Below are 7,725 nucleotides of genomic sequence, written 5' to 3'. Positions count from 1 at the left end.
AAATTGGCGCTTCCATAGTAGACAGTAGGTCCCCCATTTTTTCAGCAGCCCCTCCACTCAGCCGCTTCCTCCTTCTACGACTGCTTCCTCCTCCTCCAGTGCAGGCAGAGCCTCCACACCTCCCTCATTCCCTTCCTCCTTTGCAAGCTCCCCGCATCCCCGCGTCTCCTCCTCTTCCTCCCAGGAAGTAACATGCCCTCCGCGCGCCCACCTTCTGGCCCAGCCGCAGCCCCAGCGGCCGCCCCCTCCCCCGCCAGGCGAGCGCAGCGCGGCGGCCCCGCGGGCACACGCTTTCCCATACCTTACATGGACAAATGCGTGCAGGCAAAGTCAGGAATTCAGGCCCCTGACGTCAGCCTCCAGCTCTCAGGGCACCGCACGGGAGCCCGAGGGGAGGGGGTGGGGACGGTGGGGAGGAAGGAGGGGGAAAGGCACCAACCAGCAGTCGCTCCAGCCCTGCCGAAGTTTCACTTTTTGTCTGTGGGTCCGCTCCCGGCCCCGCGCGAGCTTTCCCGGGATAAGTAGCGTTAGCGAGCAGGGGATAGCCGAGCGCTGCAAGGTAAGGGCTGGCTGCACGGCTCCGGGCGCGAGGCGCGGGGCGCGGTGCGGGGCGCGGGGCCGGGCCTGTCCGGGGCCGGGGACAATGGGAGGGGGAGTGCCCGGGCACCTCCTCCTTCGCCTCTGCCTCCGCCTCCAGCCGCCGCCGCCGCCGCCGCCGCTGCCCCGGCTGCCTCCTCCCCGAGGTATTGTTGCAAATCCTCCTTCCTTTCCCCCACCTTCCGCTCGCGGGCGCCTCGGGAACCCCCGGCCCTCCCCGGGCGCAAGCGCTCCGGGGAGGCAGGAGCGCGGGGCGCAGGGCGCGGAGCGCGCGCCCAGCTCGGGCCCCAGGGCCCGCGGTGCGGAAGTGCCGGCCGCGGCGCAATCACGGGGTGCACGCATGGGGGAGGGGGACCCCGAGTTTTCGGGAAGCGCCGACCTGGGGCTGGGCGGGGTTGGCGCCCTTCCCTGAGCGCCCCCTGCCCGGGCTATTCAGGGCGTCCAGGGGGCGGGGCCACACCCAGCAGTTTGGAGCTTTCGCGGAATTTCAGTTGTCACAGCGGAAAGGGCCTAGCGACCCGGTAATTCGAGTCCCCCCATTTTACAGTCGGCTCAGTTGAGGCCCAGAGAGAAGGAGGGCCTCCCCGGAGTCACTCTCGGGAGGCCGAGCCAAACTGACATAGATGGTTCCCAACTCCTGGTTCTTTTTCTCCAAGCATTTCTCCAGCACCCACTGTGTGCCACGCTCTGTGCTGGGTGTGCGAGCTCAGAGAGGGTGTTGGGGCCCAGTCCCTTCCCTCAGGGAGCGCACAGTCAACCGTGGCGCCCAAGCTGACCGGAGATAAAGTGCGGAGTGCGGCGAGGGGTGGGGCGGGGAGGGGGTAGGCATGGGTAAAGTTCAGGCGCTTAAGGGAGGGAGTTTGATTTTCCCATTTGGAGGGGCCGCGCTTGGTCAAGGCTTTGAAGAATAGGGGGTTTCCTGAAGCCAGCCAGGGACAGGAAGGCCATTTGTGCTGGGTTGGGGGTGGGGAATGCAGAGCAGAGAAGGCTAAATAAAATGCGGAGAGTGGAGACGAAATTCTAAATGTGATTGTTGGGGGCTTAGGGTTGGATGAGGGGGTCCATGAGATGAGATAGAGTGGAATTGTGCCTGAGTACTCGACAGAGCGACGCCTTTGGGACTAGGGAGTACTCCGGGAACTGAAAGGGTTCTCTGGTTTCCCTTGCCCTCCCAGGAATTCACTGCCTTCCTGCCTTCAACCCAGAATGCAAAAATGTAGGGTCATCCTACTAGCTACTTTCCTAGTACCATACTCACTTAACTTTGTTTCCAATACCCTTTTCTAAATTGTCTCCCAATGAAACTCATTCTCACTAAGGTGTTAGTGACTTAATGGCTTACCTTTCCCAGCGCTTGTGCATTTTCAGAAAGTGTCCAAACAGTAGGAGGGAAAGCAGCTAACTGCTCCCACCCCCAATTCCTTACTGTCCCTCACTCTTACAGGTAGGAAAACAAACATAGAGGCCCAGAGGAGGTGGGGGCTAGTTCTGGAGCCTACAGTGAGTAATGGTGGATGGCAGGGGGCCTAGAACTTGAAATAGGGTTCTCTCCACTCCACAACCAGCCTGCCTGCCTGCCTTCCTCCCTTCCTGGTTCCTGTCGGCTCCAGGGGTCAGTTAAAAGGAAGAGTGTGTATCTTGCATTTAATTTTTGCAAGGCAGTCCCCCATCCACAACACCAGGCTTTTAGAGTTTAGAATGTGGACTCTAGACGGGAGATGAGTAGTTGGGGTTAGCGGTCTGGTTGAGGATACAGGCCTGGGCCCTTTGGATCATGCATTCACCCAGGCTCGAGCTCCTTGTAAGCAGTGGGTGGGCCTAGAGTTAGCTTTGGGGATGGTTGGAGGGAGGAGAAGCTGAGTTGCTGAGCTGTTTACTATGGCTGGGACTGAGTAGGACTTTGTGGTGACATATTCTGGTGGAGAAGTCACTGTTCTGGGAAGGTAGACAGTTCTAGGCAGTGATTGGTAGAGAGGAGGCTTCATTATGAAGGGGGTTTGGATATGACTTGAAGTCCTCTAGAGGGTTTTGATCAGGCTGGGACATGATTGAGAGGTGGAGGAACCGGCATGGGGAGGCCTCATGCTGCCCAGTTCCAGCAAAAGAGGCAATAATTTGGCCTAAGAGTATTCTCAGTGGGTGTTTGTTCATTCATTTACTTGGCATATATTACCAAGTACCTATTATGGGCCATTGGCAAATATGAAAAATTTGTAGCAGGTTTCTATATTTTACTGAGACAAATAAATTTTATTTCATCAATTCTAAAACACACTTCACATTTTAATATGACTGAAATTGGGTTCTCTTATAATCACAGATATGTCATGGCTGAGCAGTTTTTCATTCTAAGTTGATAATGGTACATCTTAACAGTTGATGGTTAGATTTGATAAAGTTTGTTCATTATACCCTTTATGAATGTGCGGGGCTCTGCACTTGAGGAAACAGTTTCCCATCAGATAGTCCATTTGGGTATCAAACAGTCCCCTGAGAATTGGGCCTGATGATACTGTCATCAGCATGTGAACCTTTGCCCAAGGTCACAGTGCTAATTAGAGATGTGCTCAAAATTACAGCCTAGAACTTTGATCTTGGTGTTAATATGTGACTTTACTTCACTGTGAGCCTGGCACCGGTTAATTGGGAACAGGGAAGAGTCTGGTTGGATCTGATTTCAGAGCTATGGCTTAAGATGCTGGGATAATGATGGGTTTTTGGTCAAGACAGAAGATGCCTGTTGACCTGGTAAAAGCAGGGGATGGAACATACAGCTAATTTGTACACAGAAAGGAGAAGAGCAGTGTGTGAGGTGCACAAGTTTTGCAATTGGGTGGTCCTGGATGTACAAACATAAGGGGACACTGCCCCTGTCTTCCTTGAGGAGCACAAGTGTGTGTGAATGTGTGTGTGTGCACGCACATGTGCACACGTTTGTGTGTGTGTGTGTGTGTGTGTGTGTGTGTGTCTGTATGCTATTATAAGGGTATATTTTGGCTGTTCTGCACTGAGGAGGGTAGACTTCAGGCGAACAACCACAGAGGGAGTGGTGTCTGAAGGGAATCTTTAGGGCTGAGTGGGACTTGCCTACGTGGAAGAAGGACAGGTAAGATACGGGTGTGTGTGTGTGTGTGTGTGTGTGTGTGTGTGTTAGGCAGACGCTGCCATAGGGAAGGTTTACGCATGAGGCTGTGTTTGGAACGAGCAGTGTGAAGGGGGCTGTGGGAAATAGAGATTTAAATTTAATTTTAATTTGCTAAGTAGATTCAAATTTATCTTGTAGGCTAACAGGTCATTACTTGCTTCTCTAGAGACTGACTTGAGAACGCGCTGGGGGTTCTGGAAGAGTCACTAGAATTAGGTATTTGGATGGTAACACAGGAAGCATAGTAACGTGTTTAGTAACTGAATGAACCTGAGACTTTGACCCTGGTCAGTAATAGGAGTCTTAGTGCAGTGTGTGCATTGGTGGGTGGGTGGGTGGGTGTGTGTGTTGGTGGGGACTTTTCCTGGAACATGGCGTTGGAAGGTTGTACTTTGCTGGAAGAAACCCAGGTGAGGAGGGAGGAGGTAAAGCTGTGTTGCAGGTGGGAACCTGCTATTTGGGTGGAAATCTGGGGGCTCGAACGTATGTATGAGCTAGAGGTGAGGCAAGGGAATGGAAGTATGTTAATGGGAACCTGGTCCACACTTCCTGGATGTGTGGTGCGAATGGCTGGCGTGTTTTTTGCGGGTCACAGAAATGAGACAGAACGCTGACATACTGACGAGGACTTCACTGCTCCTTATTGTCTGTGAATAAGGTGGGTGAGTGGCAGGAGACTTAATGGGATTCATGCCTGGCAACAGGTGGACCACCGAACCGAAGCTGGAAAACATTTCTCTTTTTATCATTTTTTCTTAATAACAGTAGTAATAATGTAACAATAATTTTGACAGTTTTCTGAGTGCTTCCCGGGTGCTTATGTAATTCTCATACTGGTTGATTAAAGGAGGCTTTATGATTTTTGGTCTTATTTTGCAGATGAGAAGATCAGTTTTTGGTTAAGTAAGGTCACACAACTACTAGTGACATGGCTAAGTTTCCAGCCTTTTCCTGATCTATAGCTTCTTCACTGTTCTCTGTATCCACAGAATGGATTAAAAAAACATCACATCAGTGGTGTTTTTCAGTGTTCTTCCTTGGAATTTAATTCAGTTAATAACCCGGCACTGGGCCGGGTGGGATCAGAATTGAAGGTTTGAATAACAGAACAGACTACTTACTTCTGCATGCTGCCCAACCCCTTCTCTCTCAAGATACTACCATTCCCTCTACCCACTGGGTGTCTTTTCTGCTTAAACCTAGCCAGACAGAACAGAGCCTCTCTGGCAAAACATCTGCACCTCCCCCCACATCTTCCCTCCTCGGCCCTCTATAGTTATAAGGCTTTGATGTATCCTTAGAGAGAGGCAGTTGGGGCAATAAAATCACTCAAGTAGGGAAATGAGGGAGGGTCTTGATCCCTGTCCTTGCCCTTGACCTGTGGGCTCCTCCCGTGATGCTGGGTGTCCTCTGAACTTGAGCTGAATAAGCTACTGTTGGATCCTGCCTGCCCTTCCTCTGGCCACGCACACTCCTTCCTGCTAGAAGGCTTTCCAGCTCAGCACTCCAGTTCTTCCTGGGGCCCACCTGCCTCAGGTGAATCGTTTGCATTCCACTGACTCAGAGATAAAGGCATTTTCAGGTGAGGAAACAGACTCTAGGAATGGCACTCAGCAAAGTAAACAGGACCTTGCCTATCTCATCTTTGAATCTCTCTTGGTCTCTGGTGCTCTGAAGATGTTCAGAACTATTTGTTCAGTGAATGAACAGCATTTACTGACACAATAGAGGCACCTGTCAGGACCTGACTTTATATATTTGCTAATCTTTGTCCCCCCTCCACTTTAAAATAAGCTTCCGGAGGATTGCAGAAATGCCTGCTTTGTTAATGGCCATATCCCCAGGCCCAGAAGAGTGCCTGTCACATGGTAGGCGCTTGGGAAGCACTGGTTTGATGAAGAAAGGGATTGATGTAATTCACTGCAACCACACGGGAGCAGTAATAGGGGGAGAGGGACTTTGATTCACTCCGAAGCTTGGGCCCTTGGAGACCCAGGACTGGATGGAGGACCAGCTAGGCTGTGGCCTGCTCAGGCTTCATTAGCATTGGGTAGTCTCACTGTCAGGGTGAAGACTAGGGCCCGTCAGCATGGGAGGGGGGTCTCTCAGCATGCCATCCGAAGGCTAAGTGCATTTCCAGCTGCTCTTCTGCTTTTCCTTCCATAGCCAGGTGGTCCTACAGCCCTTGAACCTTCCTCCGTTTTCTCAGTCCGTGCATTTGCCTGTGCTGTTCTCTCTGCCTGGAGTTCCAGGCTGGCCAGAGTCTCTACCTGTTATAAACCTATGGCCCTTTATTATTTATTTATTTATTTAAAAATATTTTATTTATTTATTTGACAGAGAGAGAGAGAGATCACAAGTGGGCAGAAAGGCAGGCAGAGAGAGAGGGGGAAGCAGACTCCCCGCTGAGCAGAGAGCCCGATGCGGGGCTCGATCCCAGGACCCTGAGATTGTGACCTGGGTGGAAGGCAGAGGCTTAACCCACTGACAGGGGCCCCAACCTATGGCCCTTTAAATTCAAGCCCAAGACCACCTTGTGCCATGAAGCCATTCGTAGACTCCTTGCCCTCTTGTCCCCCACATGTATGGGTGCTCACATACACCTCAGTCTCTTGTGTTCAGTGCAGCCCAGCGGTATGGTGAGATTAACGTGTGCCAGACAGAAATGCTGGGTACTGGCTGACAAAGAGAACCGAGGCTGGGTCTCCGCGGCTCTTTATTCCAGTGTAGGAGAGAGACTAAAATAGAACAAGGTAAGGAAGGCCCTACTAGAGCGATGCACACAGGGCTGATGGGAGCCCTAAGAAAGGAGTGACCTAAGAAAGGAGCCCTAAGAAAGGAAGAACAGAACAATGCTCACAGAGAAGACATTGGGTTGGGGTTTTGAAGAGTGAGTAGGAGTGCATATAGTGGACAGAGATGGTAGAGTTTTCCAGATAGATGGACCTTGAGATCTACATATTGTCCTGAGGGCTTAAAGTGTTTGGTGAATGGCAGTATGTGTGCGGAGCTTATGGTGAAAGATGGGGCTGGCTCGGGAGGATTAGGCGGGAAAGGGCTGGCAGGAGGACTAAGGATGATGGCAGTTGTGGGGGGTAGGGGGGCTTTTGTTACTTATCAAGCAAAGAAGGGTTTTGGTGGATCTGTGCTTCAGAGAGCAGAGTGGTAGCAGGTCAGGTGCAAAGGGAGGGAGCCCCTTTAGGGGATGACTGGTTCGTTCCAGGGTGGGTGATAGGGGGCCTGCACCAGCCTGGCAGAGAAGAGACGGACAGACGGGTTCCAGGAGCTATTTGTTGTTAGAAGCAGATCAGGCAGCTAAGTTCCTACTCTTGTCCTTATAAATATTTGCCAGGTTATCAGCCTTGGCTGGAAAATACTTTTATGTGACCAAAGTGTATGGGCAGTAGAAGAAGCTTTGAGCAGGAGCCAGTTTCTGCCTGAGAAGTGTGGGCTGGGCCCTCATGGCTAGAGCGACTGGATCCCTCTTTGGACAGGTGAGGAAGCCGAGGCCCTGGAAAAAGGACACACTGCTCTGTCACATCCTTGTCCGCTGAGCTAGAGTTGGGCCACAGCCCATACTCCCAGGCCAGGCCAGATCTCTTTCAAAGGTAGAGTTTTTTTGGCTTTATTTTGTTTTGTTTTGTTTTTATAAGTTTTGTTTTGTTTCAAAGGTGTTTTACCTCTGATTCTGCTGAGCCTGGCCTGACACATTCCTTCTCTGCCCTACCTCCCCCCCTCCCCCCCACCCCCCCACCTCCCCCCCCTCCCATCCCCCCATCCCCCACCTCCAGGGCTTTGCTTTGGAGAATTTGGGAGGGAATATAACTTCGAGATCACTGTTACTGGGCTTGAACAAAGTGATCAAGAGGATTCAGTTTGAGTCTGTGCGAGGTTGGGGATTGATTTCTTTTACTGTCATTTATGCCCTTTTCTTTTCTTCTTTTCTTTCTTCTTTTCTTTCTTTCTTTCTTTCTTTCTTTCTT

General features: G+C 51.6%; 1 protein-coding gene across 2 annotated transcripts in view; it reads left to right on the top strand.

Annotated features, from left to right (window-relative positions):
- Positions 1-407: 407 nt before the first annotated feature.
- Positions 408-7,725, top strand: part of LOC111150501 (LIM domain containing preferred translocation partner in lipoma) — a 647,570-nt gene continuing 640,252 nt past the window's right edge. For both annotated transcript variants that reach the window (XM_022507994.1, XM_022507986.1), the window contains exon 1: positions 408-559. The gene's annotated coding sequence lies outside the window, so the exon portion shown is untranslated. The remainder of the gene's footprint in view (positions 560-7,725) is intronic.

The sequence above is a fragment of the Enhydra lutris genome, unplaced genomic scaffold (genome assembly GCF_002288905.1).
Source record: "Enhydra lutris kenyoni isolate GAN:26980312 unplaced genomic scaffold, ASM228890v2 scaffoldscaffold2, whole genome shotgun sequence".
In the NCBI taxonomy this organism is placed as follows: Eukaryota; Metazoa; Chordata; class Mammalia; order Carnivora; family Mustelidae; genus Enhydra; species Enhydra lutris.
This window is presented reverse-complemented; position numbering and strand designations above follow the sequence as displayed.